Consider the following 20821-nt stretch of genomic DNA (forward strand, 5'->3'; position numbering starts at 1 on the left):
TTTAACGGTCACGGTCTCTCAATTTTAGAAAATAATGGAAACTTCTTTTTTGTTTCACATTTGCACTAATTAAGAAATCTGAGACCCACAGATTACAACCATAACGGGTTTCAAAAAGCTTTCATTCTTCAATGATTAATCAACCGAGTAAATATAAGTATTTTGTTCGTCTACCGTCCAGGTACCGACAGGATTGAATATCGGCGTACAGGGGGCCGCCATTTTGCTCAGTGACGACCTGTCGATTCAGATTGTCTTTACTCAGGTATATTTGGACAAGTATATTCCCTGGAATTTTGCCAGAAAACACTGGCTGTTTCCGTGTTGATACTGAAAGGTTTACGCTGTACATACGGAAAATCAATACCGGGTAATTTTCGCTGTAATTTTCGTCAAAACTGGTAAGGCTATTTCTATTGCTTGATTTGGATGAATATGGGTGGCACTTAAATGCAACAAATAATAAGATGAATTAAGATTTTTGGCTAAAATAGAAATATATGTTTTATTTTCCAACATGGAAAGATAAGAAAAGTTTGTAATTAAATAGATTTCTTTGTCATTAGAAAATAAAATATATCCCTCTTTCGAAATCATGTGATATTTTATTTTTTAAGTCTTTGACGAAAATAGAAATATTTTATTGCGAATTGTTAGCTTAAATACAACGCTAAGGATTATTTTCGCTATAATAATTACCTAGGTTTAATAATTAAAAAAAACATTTATCAATCCCTTAAGATAAATATCAAGAAAGATCAGATTTGTTTTTCTCAACATGTGAAGTTCGAATGAGAAGTAAGTGGTTCATGTATTGTCCTGTCTACTGTTCACATGGATGAGTCGTGTGCGTGTACAAAAACTGTTTTTTTTTCTACTATTTCAAGTCATAAATAGATATTAGCATTTTGGCATACTTCCAACTTTAAGTCAAACAAATTCTTTTCAGGTCAGATTTTGACGTGAAACCATATTAATATCGTTTATTTTGTAATTTTAAAATGTATTGTATTTGCAGTATTGCTTGTTTTTCTATTGTTATGAAAATCCAGGTAAATTATACGTTCGTTTTGATATTTAAAACGCACTTTGATCTTAGCATCATTGCTTAGGAGTATTTTCTTTCTAACTCCACATGTGTAATAATTATATCAATTGCTGATACATATGAGATATTTGGTAAACACTCGCTTTTGTTAAAAACTGTATAACAAATTTGAGCTATATATGTTTGCATGTTAATTTGTTTTCATTTTGTGTTTGTGTTATATGAATGATATAGTACACACACAATAAAAAGGGAGTTGTGCTGTGGCAGTGAAGATCTAGGGTAATACTAAAATAGTTTCAGATAATACTTAAGGTATTCACTGCACATGTTTGGCTAACAATTTTAATTACAGATTATGTTTGAATGTAATTTCCTGTTGTTTTTGTGTGTGTCAAATATTTGTTTTACAGTGTGAAGACCTTTGAGTCAACACATCGTTTGGTTCTTCATGCTGAGGGTGCTTAAGCATTTGAGAATAATTTTGGATAATAGGTGTTATCATTTTGAAAAATCTTTAAAAAAATAATATTTCTATGGTTGAAACTAAGACGGTAAGGCCCAAACTCACTTAATATCAGGTATGTAACCGCTTTCGTTGTGGACCATTCAGGGGCTTGAGAAATTGAAGGTCATCTTTCCCGTCTGGCGAATCTTTCCATACTATGATTATGATTAATTGGGTCAGGTCTGAAATTTTGACTGATATTTCAGATACCAGTATTTTATTGTTTCTATAGAATTCACTTGATGAACTGTCAAACAAACCAGTTATGAAACCATTGTAGAGTCTCGAGTTGATGCAAATATTGATTATTTAGGTTACACTGAATGTAAATTGTCTTTGAATTTTTAGGATACTCCTTTATATTTTCCATTGCTGGAAGTCCATGGTAACAAGCTCAGTAGCTCTTGTCCAGACATTCTTGGTACTAGTGTGATTCGTTTGTTCCATAATAGCTCCTCTGATGGATTAACTGAGGCATGGCAGTTGGCAGTAGATACTTCGTATGATGTACAGTTGCTTGGTAAAACGACTTTGAGGCCTATCAAACTCCACTTCAAACCACTTCAAACGTCAACTTTGACATTTGTTGCTAGAAATGTTGACTAAAAGTAATTACTTAAAATGCCGACTTAGGTAATCCTATGTATACTGTCTTTCCTAGGCTTGTAAAGCAGTCTGGGTCATTTGCTGGAATTGTTATCGAAGTATGAATTATGTCTGCAAAGCCAACACATATGAGACGTTAAGTTACGGTTTGCTAGTTATCCAACGGTGATGTAGTTGAACAGTTGGCCTCTGAATTACCTAGTTCTACACCAATTGAAGAGATAGGTGCAGATCTTGCTGTTATAATCAACTGATAGTTTGTCCAAAGAGCAACTCTTTCCAACAAGTATTGGTTAACCGGATACATGGTTTTCCACAGGTTCAATCGACAATGGTTGCGCTAAGAGAGTGTTTAGTTTTCATACGTGATATTCTTTTCTTCCAGAAACTGAAGAGGATGCCAAGCGTTTGGAATTAGTAAAATCAAACACTGAATTGAAGTTGAAACTCTCCAAAAGTGCGTCACCTATGTCTTTTACTTCTTATTTAGTACACATTATTTCAGCTAAAGGAGTTCATACCGATTCAGAGAAGATTGTAGCTTTTTAGAAGTGGCCGATACAAAAGCATGTAAAAGAGTTGAGACAATATTTAGGAGTGTGTTCCTAACTACGCCAAACTACGCCTGGATTGTTAACATTTAAACGCATTAACGAAACGAAAAGTAAAGGCACAGAAGTAGTGTCCAGTCTGGGTTATGAACAACAGTTAGTATTTGACATTCTTGTCAAAAAGCTGTAAATGCTCATGTTTTGTCCTTTGCAGATTTTCTAAGTCATTTATCCTGCATATTGATATTTCCGGATCTCGCTTAGGTGCCATCCTGTACGAGAAACAGGATGATGGTACAGAGCTTATGCTAGTTGAAATTTGAAGTCAAGTGAATTGCGATATCCTGCGCATAAAACAACAACTGTTTTTGCTCTGAAATAGTATGTTACAGAAAAATTCAATGATTATCTGTCAGGTAATACTCTTGAAGTAGTGCCTGAAAATAATCCTTTGCCATATGTTCGCATTACAGGAAAGTTGGATGTGGTCAGTTACAGATGGGTTGCAGCTCTAGCAAACTACAATGTTCATTGTGTTACAAGCCAGGCACGTTTTATGCAGACGCTGATAGAATTCCAGAAGTTCAATCTTGTTCAAGCTGTCTGTGTAGCTGCTTTTACAGATATACCACTTTTATCTTATATTTCTACAGGTTCTGACAGAGGACATTGTCGATAATGACAATATTAACACTATGATAAAAATTGACTGGAAGAAAGAACAGGCAAAAGATACAATAATTTCTTTTTCTACACAAGACCGTCAGCCATGTAACCAATGCTTTTTTGTTTTTGTTTTTTATAGGAGGTATACATGATGATGCAGGGCATTCTGGTAAAGCGTTGTGGTTAGCAAGGCAACGGTTTAACTGGTCAGGGATTAAAAAGAATGTAAACTTCTTGGTAGAAAACTGTGGATATTATTTAGGCAGGAAGTCTCCAATACGTGGAGCTGAACAAGTAAAATTACAACAACTATCCCTATGGAACTTGTTTGTATAGATATTTTGACTTTAGAAAGGTCCAAGGGAGGTTAAGCGTATCCTAGTAATAACGATAATTTTACGAGGCACGCGCTAGCTGCGCCATTTTCAGGGCGAAGAAATTTCTCATCTGAATGTAACTCCATCTCGTGACCAAGCCCAACAATAGATGCAACAGTCGCAGCAGTCTGACAGAGGGATATACGATTCTACACCAGCAATAATAGATATTCATAACATTCCATTTATTTAAGAAACATACAGTCTATCTGAGGTACACCCCAACAAACCAATCAGAGTCCGTAAACCATCAAAAAGATATGGCAAGTGGGTGTACCAGATGGAGGCTGAGAGTCCTTCATTATTTCGTGTTAAAGCTTTAGATGATTGTGTTGTTTATTTAAAGTGTATTGCTTGCATGCCCTTGTTAAACAGCATTGTTGACATAAATGTAAATCTTCTCTGTATTTGGATCCTTCTGTTTTATGTCAGACAGAAATATTTGAAAAAAAAAACGGTTCATGATTTTATATTCTCTATACTATTTAGTATGTTTATATATATATATATATATTATGGATACTATAACATGGATTTTAGGTTCGAAAATACTAGGAATGTCCTTTAATCCCCCCCCCTTCGAAAAGAGGGGTATATTGCATTGCACATGTTGCTCGGTCGATTGGTCGGTTGTTCGTTCATTCGGTCTGTCGGTAGTTCGGTAGGTCGGTCGGTAGACAAAAACAATGTCCGAGTGATAACTCGACAATACCAACATCTGTGGTCCCCAAACTTGATTAGGTTGTTGGGCTTGACCAGAAAATGACCCTTATTGATTTTGAGGTCATCCGCTAAACGGTCAAGGCCACAGTGACCTTGATTGCAAGAGCTTGGCCTTGTGCTAACTCAACAATGTCTGGACTTCTGGACCTTAAAATGACAAGTAGATGACCCGGATGAACTTTAAGGTGATCGGGTCAAATGTAAAGGTTACAGTGACATTGTGCGCGAAAATTTGTCCCAATGTCTACACCTTGTGTCCTCAAACTTGACTTGAAGGTTATGTTTGATCTTTAGATGACCGACATTGGTTTTGAGGTTTTCGGGTAAAAGATCAAGGTAACAGTGACCTATAACGAGAAACGATTGTCCGAGTGATAACTTGACAATACCTGCAACCATTGGCCTTAATCCTGACATTAAGGTTGGTATTGAGTATGTGGTCATCAGGTCAAAGGTCAAAGTCATAGTGATCTTAAATGTGAAAAGCCGAGTGGTAACTAGACATTGCATAGACCTATGGTCCTCAAACTAGACATGTAGGTTGGGTGTGATAAATGGATAACCCTATATATTGCATTTGGCTTTATAAGTGTCAAAAATCAAGGTCATAATGAATTTGAACGCAAAAATATTGTCTGACTGATAACTTGACAATACCTGCATCGACATAACTTAAAGTTGACGTGGAGAATGTTTTCTCATTAGCTAATCCCTATTGATATCAGGACAAAGCAGCTTATTTATCCAGTTATCCAAATATCCCTGACAAAATTGCGCTCAGTGGGGAGGTATTATGTTTGCTTAGGTATCTTGAAATCAGGTTTCAATGTACTTTGAATTTGGTACATTTGTGAATTGTTAGTTTACAGTTATTGTGATATAGGCCAATGCCAATCGAGGATTTTTGAAAATTTCTGATCATTAATTTAACGTACATCGATTCTTTCGAATGCATTAAATGTTATGGTCAAATTTTGACGATCTAAAGAAAAAAGAGCTGGTACACCCTCGCTGTTTTCTGAAGATTGCAAAAGCTGAACTCTATAACATTTACTTAAAGGCTGTTGAAGAACTATTCGTACATGTTAGAGTCAAATTTTGACGATCTATAGAAAAGAAACTGCAGTGAAATGATTGGACCCAAAATGACTCTAAAAAAAATTAATCCCCAAAAATGCGGATTTATATACCCAAACTGTAGTTCCGATCTTAGTTTTACAGATTTCTTTCCTTACGCAATCCATATTTTTAAGAGCAGACGGATTCTTCAGTACCGCATGTGAAGACAATGTTTTAAATGGCAGGTTTACCATTTTTTTACAATAAATTCTATATTGTAATCACAAAAAAACTCTCGCCACCGTGAAGTTGTGTGCGGGTGAACTTTCATCAGCGGATTCAGTGTGTCTTTTTCTGCATTAGAACTTAACCAACTTTTCCGGCATACTGTTTTTTTTGCAGTGACTGTACACTTGACCTCCTCCCTGTGTCCACTTGTACTTCTGGGTCGCCCTTACTTCCGTTTCCATAATGCGTGTCACATCCTCCGAGTTTTTGGTTAAAAGGATTTGATTCGTTCCATTCGTAATCGTGCACGACTTCTAGCCTAGCTTGCTGTAGTCCGGCAACAAAACCAATTTTTGGACGATAATATTAAATCTTAGTAGCTTACACTGTGAGCATGAATATACATGTATTACAATAAGCTTTATATATTTTCGATATTCTTAAGTGTTTTAAGTTGAACTTACATTGACCGATATGTTCCAACATATCATTCTAGTGCTAGTTTGGCTCCAATTACCCTGGTTATTTCCACTCCCTGCGTCTTACTGTTCGATTTGAAATGGAAAAAACCCCAACAACTTGATGTTGCCCAGAGAGCATTATAGGTAGAAACGACCACCGTCCACAGAGAACTATATATGTCAAAATAGTAAAGGTATAAAATTTAAATGGTCACCATGTCGAACACCACTTTCCCTAACAAAACGGCAAAATTTACATATTTTCATAAATTGTCGGTATACGTGAGTTTCAGTAGAAATCAGCAGGACGACGGGTTAAACATGTTGTTTAGTTTCTTCATACACATCACATATATATATATATATATATGTAACACTTAACAATAGGTGTTGATTACTTTCAGAGTGAACAGAAACTTTAAATACCTGAATTTTAACAACAGAGGTATGGACTATTTAATACAATGGGTGTCCTGGGTTTGCTGAGTACATGTTTGGAAGACGCGGACGCATGCACTGATACGTATGATCTAGTTCAAGTGGCTCAGCAGCCTGGTGGACTTGAACTGATTGTAGACTTCAACTCATTCAAGCATCACATTCTGTTAAAATTTTGGAAAGGTTTAAGTAAGCTGCGTGGCAATTATTTCTTGCGTATTCTCGGCGGGGAGTATGAAACACTGCACAACTATGTCACAAAGTTAGTGAATGACCTTAAGTCTCTTGATATTCATCTAGTGTTTTACATTGATGGTGAGAAAGGAAGCTCTATTGAGGTTTTAAGGCAAAAATTTGACACCTGGAAAGAGAGACATATAAAGGAAATCGAGAGGATGTCTCAGATTCTTAATGTTTTGCGGCAAAAGACTGACATACGCGACATGTCCTGGGACACAAACATTAACCCAGTGCTCCTGAATGACCAGCTTATGGCTACCTTGAGGTCGTGTGATTGTGAGATACATCAATCACCTGTGGGAGAAGCAGATTTACTCATCATCCGAGCTTTAAGAGACAGCCCCATGGCATTTGCAATACTGAGCAATGACTCTGACTTTTGCGTATTTAAAGGAAGTAGGCTGATTCCAGATGATCTGTTTGACATTGAGAATGACCTTCAACTTCGATAGCCACGTGATTTACCAGAGAAACCACGGAAGTTAATAGTTAAGGTCATTTCTACAGAGAATGTCATGGACATGCTGAATGTAAGTATGTAGCTGTTGATAAGGTTTGCTTTTTTAACATGAATGTTCTATCATACTTATCTGGTCATTGTGTAAAGCAACCTTCCAATTACCACTTTTGCATTTTTTGAACGCTTACACAGACGCCGGCTATCACAAACATACTTTATATACACATATGTGTAATACATTGTGATCATTTGGATCTATATTAAAATTCCTCTTTTTACACACATATTGCACAGATGTTAGAAGTATTGTATTTAAACTATCCATTGTAGCGTTTCTTTTAAACTGAAAAACACTGTTTTATATTGAGTTAAACAATGTAATATACAAAGCAATCTAGTCCACGAATATTTTTGTTATTCTGTTGATTATATATGGGATGTATATGAAATATTTGAAACTTGACTTCAGTTATAATTGAAACACGGTTCGGATACATTATTTTCAGTTGGAAAAACACGGACTTCTAGTAGAAATGAGTATCGTTGCTGGTAACGACTACACAAGACCATATATGCAAAAGTATATCCGCCATGGCACTTATTTAAACAACGGGAAATTCAGCTATAATATTGATGTCCAGGGAAGACCTGGCATACAGAGCTTTGCACATTGGATCCAAACGAACCAAAATGCTGAGCAGCATTGGTACTTGGCTAAGTGCATGGTGTGTATTTTTAACTCAAAATCTTATTTTTAACCTGTGTATTTTCCGTGTTTTTTGTCAAATATAGTTTCTGGTGCATTTTTTGTAAACTTTGGCAATTACTCAAAAGCTGTCTTCGACCTTACCATGCTACTTAGTACATGTAACCGGTGAAAATATGTAATAATATGTACTCTGTATGCAATGAGAAGGAATACCATTCACTCTTGCTTTAACAGTTGTCTATTGTATGGCCAAGGTTTATCTTAAAAAGACATTCAAAACTGTTTACACGGCATAAACGATCGAAGATGATTAAGTCAATTATGTTATGTAACCTAAATGTAGGAAATGGATCCTGGATTCCGGCAGGCCGTTATCCACAGCAGGAACTTCTACAACCTAAGAGGAGAACCAGACAAATGTCCCGATAAGGGAGACTTTTCTTTGGTGAGGATTGGTCTAAGAGTTGTGAAAGTAATAGCTTTACAAATGAGGTAGCATGTGCTCAATGCAGTCTAAATGGACTTACATTCGGTTGCAGGCGATGTATTTTCATGGTCACAGTGTCACAACAGAGTAACAGTAGTAGGCATCGTCAAATGCATTTATATTTTTCATGTTGTAATCTACATGTATCATGTATCAAACTTCACTCTGATAAGATATGTGCTGAAAGTCCCATCACTCTGGCTGAAGCATGTTGATTAATGCCCCTTAATTAATATATTATAAGACAAGCGTTACTATGGATACAACCATAAAGGTTCTATCCGGTTCTTAAAGTCATGTCAAATGGAACGTGTTCGCTTTTCAAACCTCGATTGTCAGATATGTACTTCCAGTGAACTTGTTGGCTTATAAGCGTTGCTCTGAAGGTAGTTTACTTATATATTTGATTTTGTTGTACATCTATTAATTATTATGGTTCAAATGGTCATTTGGTGTATTGAAAAATATAACTTGGGTGATTGATTTTAAAGGGATTGTACACTAGTTTGGCACCAAAATTATATTTTCTGATTAATAAAATGTTTTACTCTTTAATATCATAATTGTAAAAAAAAATGTAAAAAGTCGGAGACCGGGTTTGAACCGGTGTCGCCAAAACTGAAGCTTAGTGTTGTATCCACTGTGTTACGAAGGCTTACCCTACACGGTTGGAATATTTAAGCTATATACCTAACTCGGTAATATCACGTGATAACATCGACTAGCAAATCACGCATAAGGAATGAATTCTACTAGTTAGACATACCTAGTAATCTTTTTTAATAGAAAATACGTAAAAACTGCGAAAATAAATTAATTGTAAAATATTTTATTTTTTATATTTATGGCACGTCAGTTAGTAAGTTTCAATGCATTGTACTCATCGATAACACGTTTAGGTCAGTTTTCGAACAATTTTCTCTTTTTTTTCCGCTATTTCATCATACGGAGTACAGCCCCTTTAAAATGAGTTGAACTAATTTTCAAGATGATAGAGGAAAAGATTCGCTCTGGCCAGTATCCTTGCAACATCATGAGCATGCACAACAACTTCTACTGGTACCACATGTTACTGGAACACAAAGACACTTGTGCGGAACGTGCGCTCACACCGCTACGCGCTTACCTATACCGCATTGTCCTTCCGATGGAGGAGCAGCTGGTCAATGAACATGGCCGTAGTCCATCGGAACTTAGTGAAGCTCAGGTAAGTTGTACTTGCAATCCAATGTTTTTCTAACTAATCACAACATGTATGAAGGCATTTAATTATAGCGCCTATGTTTATGATCGATATCATGGGTTAATGACAAATTGGCTTAAAAATAATAAAATGTCCTTGAAAATAACCAGAAACATCACTTTAATACAAAACCCAATCTGTTGAACGATACTCTAAGAAAATATATAATGCTCTTCTGACCAAAGCTCTATGTTAAACAATTCAATGTGCATTTGTGAGTTTAGCCAATGAAACTCTTCTCCTTATTACTCACATTTTATATTAAGCATACTTTAATTTAACATAAAGAAAGCTTAATGTATATGATCTCTCAGCCCCAGCATGTAATCTTATGCACAGCAACTTAAAAACAGAAAGCAACATCTGATAGCAACATTGTTTGTTGTACTTGTATTGACATAATAATGAAACAGATTAAAACAAACGCAGAGCTTATAATATTTAACCCCCAAGCTAAAGTAATTGAAGCCTTTCACAAGGTTCATCTGTACCAAATATTCTAAACTTTTCTGCATATCAATCATCCATGTATTATAACAGTCAAACCCCGCTGGCTCAAAATCCAAGGAACCGGCAAAATACCGCAAGCCTCAGAAAAATCGAGCCAAGGGTGAATGCAAAGCAATCGGACCTTTACATCCATTTCGAGCTAACGAGGAATTTAAGCCAAGGAAGTTTAAGCCAAGTGGGTTCGACTGTTCATATCTGTATTCACTGATAAATGCTATTTTGACCATTCTCAATATGACTTAGGTGATAGCAATAGACGGTGGTCGTGCCCCTCTCCTCCATAAGATCAAGCCGGACAGAACATTAGAGAATCTCCAAACTTTTCACCGCATCTGGTCGCATCAAGAAAGGGGTAGAAAGTGTTTTAGTTTAAACATATTTTATTCAGTTCGTATATACAAAAATAACAGTACAGCAATAGTATGATGAAATGGATCGGAAAACAAGCAATGTAATTGCTTATATTAATTCCTTTCCATGTAGCAGTGTACAGTAACGAAATGCATAGAAAAGTCAGTGTATGATGTGAAGTGAACAGTTTGACGAAATATATTAGTTTAATAACTGTTCAAACTATTATTTACATTTAATTTGAATGTTTTGGAATAATAAGATAACTATTAAAAAGACAAACAAACAAAAAGAAAAAAAAACGCAAAAATATTCTGTCACACACACTGTCCCGATGAAAAGCGATCGATACACCAATGGGGTCGACTGTTAGGCATCAAAACGCTTTGATGCTGTAATGAATCTCTGGACTTTTAAAAACAAGCTTGAATTAGCATCAAGGGTAAGGCGATCATTACCGAAAAGAAGATTTTCTACAGTAGCAGCACAAGGTAAATCATGGATAAAACGGTTACGCATTAATTGATATCTAGGACACTGAGTGAGATAATGTGACACAGTTTCAACGGCGCCACAAGCACAAAGGGGAGAAGGAATAATATTTCTTCTGTGAAGGTCATAATTTAATGAGCTACATCCTAATCGCAGACGAGCATGATTAACTTGGTGTTGTCTGTTTCCTACATTATACAGGAGTTGTGATTTCTTTGGATTCGTGTTAAATTGTGATTTAAACTCGCTGAGAGTAGGTGCATGTCTGATATCTTCAGGAAGTGAGTTCCACTGGCGAATAGTCAGGGGTAGAAATGAAGTAGCATAGGCTTGAGTTTTACAAGGGATGACTGGAACTTCTGAGCGATTTCGTAGGGCATATGGCTGAGCTCTCGGCTGAGGAATTAGATTTGTAAGATACTCTGGAGAAAGGCCATTTTTCATTTTAAAGAACAGAATGAGGCGATGTTTGCGTCTCCTTTCCGCAAGTGTATCCCAGTTAACGTCAGCTATAAGCCGCTCAATACTACAAAGTTTGGTAGCACCGGTTACAATTCTAGCCGCCTCGTGTTGGACAGCTTCGATATCATTTTTTAATTCATTACTACAATTGTCCCAGACAACATCGGCATACTCGAGTAAAGGTCTAATAAAAGTGACATACATTTTGTCCAAGGCTGCACGGGAAATTACAAACTTTAACGTCCTAAGAATACCAATTCTCTGCCATGCCTTGTTGACGTTTGAAGATATGTGGGATTGCCATTTGCCATCTGAAGAGAAGGTTACCCCAAGATGTTTATGAGTGCTGATTTGAGATATGGGTACATTGTCGAGATAAAGTGGGAGTTGATTTTGTTGTTGACGTCTACGAGAAAAGAGAACAGATTCTGTCTTGGATGGATTAAAAGTTACTAGCCATTTCTTCGACCAAGATGATATTTGAGATAGATCATGGTTAAGGTCGGCTGCAGAAGATACGGGATCTTCGACAATAATGTAAAGACTGGTGTCATCTGCGAATAAGCGTATGTTTGCCTTAATGTCATTGACAATGTCATTAATGAAAATAAGGAAGAGCAATGGTCCAAGGATAGATCCTTGAGGAACACCAGCGTTGATAGTGAGGATTCCTGAAGCAGAGTTGGATAGGACTACCCGTTGTTTGCGGTCAGAAAGATAAGAGGAAAACCAATGGAGAAGTGAACCACTTATACCAATGGATGACAGCTTATGAATAAGGCCATGATGCCAGACTCGGTCGAACGCCTTTGAAACGTCACAAAAGACAGCCCTTACTTCTTTCCCTTCATCTAAGGCTTTCCTGACGTCGTTGTAAAAGAAAGCTAACTGGTTGACGCTAGAATCGCCTTTGATGAAACCAGATTGGAAGGATGTAAGTATTGTATTCGAGATGACGTAGTTGTAGAGGTGTTTGTGGATACAGCGCTCCATGAGTTTGCCAATACAACTTAGAAGTGATATTGGTCTATAATTGCAGGGACTAGATGGATCAGATTTTTTGAAAATGGGGCAGACGTTCGCCAACTTCCATGGAGAAGGGAAGGTAGAGTTTGCCAACAATCTGTTAAAATATTTCGAGAGAGGCACAGCAAGTTCGTCTTTGCCCTCTTTAATAAGTTTAGGACTAATCGAGTCAGGACCACTGGCTTTACTAGGATCAATACAGGAAATTGCATCTCTAACGTCCTGGCTTGTCAACAATATTTGTGAGAGGAAAGTGGATGGAACGTTCTCAACTGTAAAAGGGGGATGTTGCTGGGGTTCTATGGTTGATTGTTTGCTAAAGTATGAGTTTAGAAGGTCTGCCTTTTCTTCATCGGACTCTGCCTTAATTGTTCCATCAATAAGAGTTGGAATTGGTGAAGATGTTTGTTTTTGAGTTAGTTGTTTAGCTAGTTTGAACCATACTTTAGTTGTTATGTTATCAGAGTTAATTTTGTTTATTATTTTATGTTCGTATTCCTTTTTAATTTTTCGAATTATATTTGTTGTTTCGTTGCGATAGTTTCTGAATTGTTCCCAAGCCAGTGCATTATTTGAAAGTTTAGCTTTTCGGTGTAATTTGTTACGTTTTCTGATTCGTTGTTTTACCTCTTTGTTTATCCAAGGAACGTCGCCTGGACGAATAGTTACGTTTTTATTTGGAATACTCTCAGAGGCTGATTTTAAGATTGAGCTAGCGATTGTGTCTGCCGTAGCATCTAGATTTTGATTGTTTTCGATGAACGACCAGTCGGTGGATCTCAGTTTATCGTTATATTTTACATAATCGCCTTTGTCATATAACCATATTTGGCGCTGAAAGTGAGTCTGCTTAGGTTTTGTGAATTTTAAGACAGCAACAGTCGGACAGTGAAACCGGACAAGATTTGGAACAAAAGGATCTGCGACGAAACTTGAAATAACTTGATTAGTGTGTTTAATGAACATGAGGTCAATAAGTGAACTAGAGTGCTCGGTGAAGTGAGTTGGTGAGTTAATGAGCTGTTCAGAATTTAGGGAGTCTATCAATCTACACATTTTATTTGACGAATTCAAGCTAATGTTGATGTTAAAATCACCTGCTACAAGTATGTTGTCAACATGCTGGTTGAATGCTTGGTCGAGTGAATGTTCCATGTTAAGCCACTGTGTGTTGTTTGAGTTAGGAGGTCGATAGATTCCGCCCACAAGTAATTTGCGCTGGCATACATGTATTTCAACCCAAACCGCTTCGACACCATTAACATCAAGATCATTTCGTTGAATTGCATGCAGAGTATCTCGGACATATATTGCGACACCCCCACCAAGACGATCGTTTCTGTCATAACGAAATGGTTTTTTAAAGTTTGGGAGTTCGACATCTTTGTCTGAAATTTTATTTGACAGCCATGTTTCAGTAAGGACAAGAATATCGTACGGTTGTGCTTCTACTGTTAGAATGTCAAGTTTTGGTTTCAGACTTTGTATGTTCAGATTCATGATGCTCAGACCACTATTGGTTAGTGCTGCATATGAATTTAATGAGGAGTTCAAGCTATCAGAGTTTGTAGAAGGACCAGGATTAAGCTCAATATCGCCCGATCTGCTGATGAGCAGTGTGGCGATGTACATGAAAACTAGAACAAAGTACATTAATGAAGCCAGGGATGCTACAAGTTGGCGAGTTAAATAAGAAAAACTATTTGAGATTAGCATCTAGAAAGTTGGTCGTTAAATCATAATCTGTCGCCAACTGAAATTGAAGGGGCGTCCGATTACCCAACAATATCGCACCAACAGTGAATCGATGATCGATGACAGTGTGTGTGTGTGACAAAACAAAAATATGAAGAAAAGGAAGATAATTGAAGAAATACATTGCCATAGCAAAACTGTTGATATATGTGGAGGGGACATTTATAAATACATAATACATTTTAAGTTGCCAGTATGTTAAAGATGGTAAACTCCATGGAGTTGAAAAGTATAAGTTAAGATTGAAATATGTGATATAGTAAGTATAAGTAAAAAAAAAAAAAAAAAAACAAATACAGATTTTGAGCAATGTGTTTGAACGTATACCTTTACAACGGTTTTATTATTATATATTAAAAAACAAACAAAAAAAAAACAAAAAAAAAACACATTTGTCTAGAAAGAAAACAAGTATCAAAATGCTTACAAATCGACGTAAAAGAGAAATAAAAAGTAATGAACATCATATGTGTACCTTTAGCTAAATAAACAAACAAACAAATAATCAATAAAGTAGAAATAATAATAATAATAATTAAGGCTACACTTTTATCTATGTACCAATTATGAGACTGAACAAATAAATACAGCAGCGACTCACAGCAACATCAAGCTTAAGTAACAATTACAGGATATAGTCAGATAAAAAAGATTAGGCACACAGACACACACGCACACGCATGCACGCACGCACCCACACGCGCGCGCGCGCACACACACGCACGCACGCATGCACGCACGCACGCACACACACGAGATTATCTGTTTACAAAGTCATGTGCATTAGATTACTTCTTAAATAATGTTGAAAAATAATATTTAATTTATTGTAGTAATTTTTAAGGATCGTTTGTTTGTTTTAAGTCGCTGTATAATGTTCGATTATACAATAAAGACACATTGTCGGTATTGCTTACATCCTTATAAATGTTCAATAATGCTTTATCGCTATAAACAAACATGACAGCATCAGACTAGTAATATGTTAATTGTTCGATTAGAGTATTTCAACTTTATTTAATACAACGTTGCTTATATCGTTAAACAGTGGGTAAATTATTTAGTCAATATAAACACAAGTATGCTATCGACGCTGGTGTGAATAGTCTATCCGTATAAACACTTGGGAATCGAAGCGTTACAATTTTATGTAAACTGCGGAGCAGAAAGTTACGTCTACTAATTAAATTTGGCTAATTCGCCCATCGACTCGCATCTATGCACTTTGTCGGAGTTGTCCTTAATCAGAATAACGCCATTGGATGTCCAGGCAGACTGGACCCGTTTGTTCTTCACAAGACGTCTTGCATGGTAATATACTTCACCACGTGTTTTGGTAAGTTCCTCGTTAATGAACACACGCTCAAGGATTTTCGAGTGTTTCAGTTGAGAACGATGAGTGAAGACAACTTGCCTAGCTCGGTACGATGTGAACTTAATGATAATGTCTCTTGGACGTGAGTTAAGCTGCTTGTTGGAACTAGTCGACTGGCCAGGGGAGGACTTCTCAGAGGAAGATTTTGGTTTGCCAAGACGGTGCATGTTGTCAATGTCGTGAATATCAATGTCAACTTTGATCTCGGTTGACAGACACTTGAATATTGCATCCATAGACTCGCCTTGCTCCTCCTTGATGCCAGAGACCCGTAAACAATTCCGTCTACTGTACTGATTGTTGGTATCGTCCTGTTTTTCTAGGATGTCAATCCGACGCTCAAGTTGCGCGATTCTATCATTAAGTGAAGCATTATCGTGCTGAAGCGCCGATATCTTACTGTCGACATCTCCAAGCACTTTAGATACGACGGCAGTCACCATGTCGGTTAACTTCGACTCAAATGTGGCTTGCAAAACTTCTGCTATTTTCATAATCTGGATGTCGTTTAACGTAATTTCAACATTTTCAGCCATAATTGAGGAGGTAGAGTCAGAAGACAATATTCGTGACTTTTTAATATCAACTAAATCTAGTGGTGATGAAGCTTCACGTTTTTTGTCACAATTGCTAGGGGTGTGGCTCATGATAGGAACGCTACTTTTGTCGCGCAGCGTAGATACAGACACATGAAGCGTGGCAGGTATGAGTCCTCGTGCTTTAACCGAAATACCAGGTGCAAACAGAATGTTTACAAACCCGTGAAGCGTGACACAGGTAGATATTAAATAAACGTTGTATCTAAGTCAAAAAAGCAAAAAGGAAGTCACCTCTTAGCACAATTTAGTCCATGATACATTCACGCACACTCGTATAAGCTCTGAATAGTCCCGTAACTAAGTTTCACTGAATAATTTGCAAAAATGTCCCTCGAACAAAGGTGTGACTAAACCATTACACTGACCGGAAAGTGTTTTGCTGCCTGAAATGGGGCCATAATGAGGCTCCATTCATAAATGCAAAAAATACTTTTATCACAGAAGTATCAATAAAATCAACAAGTCTGATGTTTTACAAAAACAAAGTAAAAATATTTTTTCGGTGTTATAAAATTAGAATTTTCGCGAAAAATATGTTGCAAAATGCAACCAAGCATGCTCACAATGAATTTTTTATTAATCGTAAATGATTTTTTAGTTTGGTATTACTGTATGAAACCACAGTTGTGTCAATTATTGACTGGTTTAATGGTAAGTCCACCCTCGTTTAATGTTTTACAAGCATCTGTTTGTCCTGGGCTGAATACTCAGATAGGTCGACTAGGCATTATTTCAAATGCAAGTTACTTGTCGAATCATTGCAAGTTGAAACTTGTACTTGTATTTCATTATTATGAGTTCCTCCTACATGAATGTCCCCAGGTGAGGCTGTATACTGGTTCGAGCGCCATGGGGGTAAAAACGGTTTCATTGTCTACATTCTCCGCTACTTCCTGCTGCTGAACTGGCAACGGAACCTCAACGTGACAGAAAACGAGTTCCTTGCACTCGTTGTCATGGTGATAGGTCGCTGGGATGAGAAGCACTACCAGGCCATGGAGATCCGGCCGAGTATACGCTGTGTCAACATCGGCAATTGGATGCAGGTTAGGACTGTTTGTTCCATTTCCATGTGAATTGTTTTACTAGTGTTTGAATTAAAAAGTAATCTTATTAAAAACAATAAGTTATTTTTGTAATAAGCAAGAAGATATAAAGCTTGCATGTTTATGAATTGATAGACACTCATTGTTTGGAAGTATTGGAGTTTTTGATGCCAAAAAGCGCATAAAAATAGTTTGGTTTTCTCATTGGATAATAAGAAATGACCATATGGCTTTATGCCCTACATTTCAGGATGTGTATCGCCATGGTTACCAAATGTTTGGAAGTGTTCTGCACATTGGTCACGAGTTTCCCTTGCCAAGCGAGCTATTCAGTGGCTCTGTATGGGCAGCCTTGTATATGGCCTGTCAGGGTGGCGGTAAGAAATGCCCTCTTGTAAATTTATACTAGTATTACAGATGTTGACCTGAGAGCAAGTTGTATGGAAAAAACGCATGTTTTATGCAATTACTCTCATCTTTTAAATATACATTGAGGTAACCGAGGAAAATAGTGAACACAAGGATTGAACCGAGTACGTATGATCATGTCATATGGAAAATGTGGCGTGTTTTTGAGAAGCTCTTTCAGAGAGGCGGCTTAATTTTAGCCTTGGACAGTTGCCGAGCGCTGTTATGATATAGCTGATGCATTAGCAAACTGCCTTTGGTACTAGCCATAGGCGTTTTCCAAATAGAATGATATGTTATCATTTTGAATAAATAATGCTATCGTTTTTATTATGATATGTCATTCATGTTAAAATTATACAATAAGTATATTTAACATCGATAAATATTTTGCCAGGAATAGCTTCTATAACATCATCAACAGAATATATATTATACCCATGTTTTTGATTTCTCAAGTTTAAACATTTCAATTTTTGCGTTTTCACCGATTCCATTCAAGTACAAGGTTCTCCTATACGCTAAGTGCAAATATTCTAAGGAAATAAAATATTTTGTTAGTCGACTTTTGAAAACCGTTAAAGGTCACCATTGGAGGCACACAAATGAATTTCGACAAAATTAAATCATCGCTTAATCCCCAGATAATGCTTTAAACATTTACAGATGAATTTTTAGGTAATTGTAAATTATAATTTCAGAAAAATTAAAGAAAGATGCTCGCCAGGTTCGGAAAAAAGTGTTGCACAAGATTCAGAAGGAAATGGACGCTGTTATCCAAGAAAACCGTGACATGATCAGAGATATAGTGCAGGATGTTTTCCCATTTGATGATTAGAAACTGTGATCAAATCAGCAAGGGAAAATAACACTTGTGTGGTGCAGTTTTCTGTACACATCTTCTGACTGATTATATGAAAGTTATTATCTGGCGCTTTATTTTAAAACGAACGGCCATAGCGTCGATGACGTTTGATGAAAATGTTATAGTGTGCCTTCACCTTATATAAAATTTATTTTTGCGGCTAAAACGTTTTTGTAATGACAACATGGCATTTTGAGCAGACTTTAAACGCCGCATAACTCAGAATCTCAGTGTGTGAGGCATGTAGGTCTCTAAGCCGACGAAGATTGTGTACATAAAGTATGGTTATTTTTGTTTGAATTATCAACTCCAGTGTTTGCCATCAATAAATGATGAATTTACTTTTTTATGCCATTTCAAAATACTAGTAAGGCACAAATTATTATAAGATATCACTTCACGTCAAAAGCCAAATAGTCGCTTTGGGAAAATTGAATAGTGTATCCTCCCGAAAAGGAGTTTCCAAATAATAATAATAATAATAATAATAATAATAATAATAATAATAATAAAGTTATACTTACAGGAAAAAAAACCCTTGATCAGAACACACTTGTATGTGCAGTTCTAAAGAACTTTTCAAAAGCATTCGACTGTCTGTCCAATGATTTCATATTAGACCAGGTAAATGCATTTTGGTCTCTCAATCCAAACATGTAAACTAATTCACAGATCTTTCAAACAGAAAGCAACGGGTCAAACTTGGTCAAAATACCAATGAGTGGAACTCCATCCTGAAATGCGTGCCACAAAGATCAATATTAGGGCCTACTTCATCATCCTTCTGAATGACATCTTCTACTTTATCAAAAATTCTTGATATTGTTATGACCACTTTCGAGGAAGAAAGCAACATTAACAAGCGTTTACCGATAGGGCGGCCCTAGCGCGTCCTACTTTACTTTTTATTTAAATTTTGGAGTTGAAAAGTAATAAAATACGCCCAAAATGCACCATTTCGGACCAGATTTTATTTTTATTCTTAACCCCCCTGCTAACACAATAAATCAAATGAATAATGTTCCGCAAGTCAAAAGAGTACGCCCTATGATACACCCTCTCTACCGTCGAGTCCTGGATCTGCCCCTAACATTTTGATTTTCCAACAAAATGCAGACTTACCCTTACAATTTTCAAGCAATTTCATTTGGATCCAAGTCTGTTAAAGAAATTAAGCAATTCAATATACTAAATCACACTATTGTTTGTGAAGAGTAGTTTAACTTGAAGGCGTTCAGGTAGATACCTTATTTAATTTTGATGCCCATTTTTCTTAATGTCCATAAAAGCAGGTAAGCAAATGAATATCATAAGACTAAGCACATTGTTGATAATTCATACTAAGCATATTACCGTTAACTGTTTACTTTGATTTTTATTTATGTGGCAAAACCAACACAGACAAAATAGAAAAGATTAAACCCAAATTGTTTTTATAATTACACCTAAACTTCTTCTTTATATAGTTCATTTAAGAACATTACATCTGAGCAGGGTAAGATGCATCGCTAGTAAAGCTTACAAATGTCTGTACGGTATCTCGTTTGAATATGTTCAAAACCTTTAAAATTTAAAGACATGTAATTTTAATCTCAAATATGAAAACTGTGTAGATGTACTATCAAGAACTGTATCCGCTTTGAGGCCAGTCATGTATGGAACAGCATCCCAAAGGAAATAAGGTGCCCTCAAAACTATCAAGAATATAGAAGGCTGATCCGCACTTGGATAGGTCCCTCTTTGAAGTGCTTAATGTGCAATGTATATTTTTGTATTTTTTCTTTAAATAATATTGAGAATTATAAGGTGTTTTAATCATTAAAATTAAATAACAAGGGTTATTGTCTATTTTTGATTGTTTCAAATTTATATAATAATTATTATTAACAGCTATCGAACACGTAAAACTACTTTTTAAAACTACAACTACTGTTTTTCGGCTAGTTTCTAATAAAGTGTTACGAATTGGTCTCTTACTAGCTGATATTGTCAGGACAGTGGCTTGGTAGAGATTTGGTTGGTAACGTGTATGTAGGGGTTGCCCCCATCATTGGAGCAACCACGTCTTTGCACGCTTATGTTTCTGATAATGACAGCAAAAGTAGTTATATTACATGAAAAATAAGTA

The 20821-nt window shown here is 36.3% G+C and overlaps 1 pseudogene; it reads left to right on the forward strand.

The window, feature by feature from the left end:
* The first annotated feature begins 310 nt into the window (after nt 1–310).
* Nucleotides 311–20120, forward strand: LOC128246924 (uncharacterized; annotated as a pseudogene).
* The last annotated feature ends 701 nt before the right edge of the window (nt 20121–20821 follow it).

This window comes from Mya arenaria, chromosome 9 (assembly GCF_026914265.1).
Source record: "Mya arenaria isolate MELC-2E11 chromosome 9, ASM2691426v1".
Classification (NCBI taxonomy): Eukaryota; Metazoa; Mollusca; class Bivalvia; order Myida; family Myidae; genus Mya; species Mya arenaria.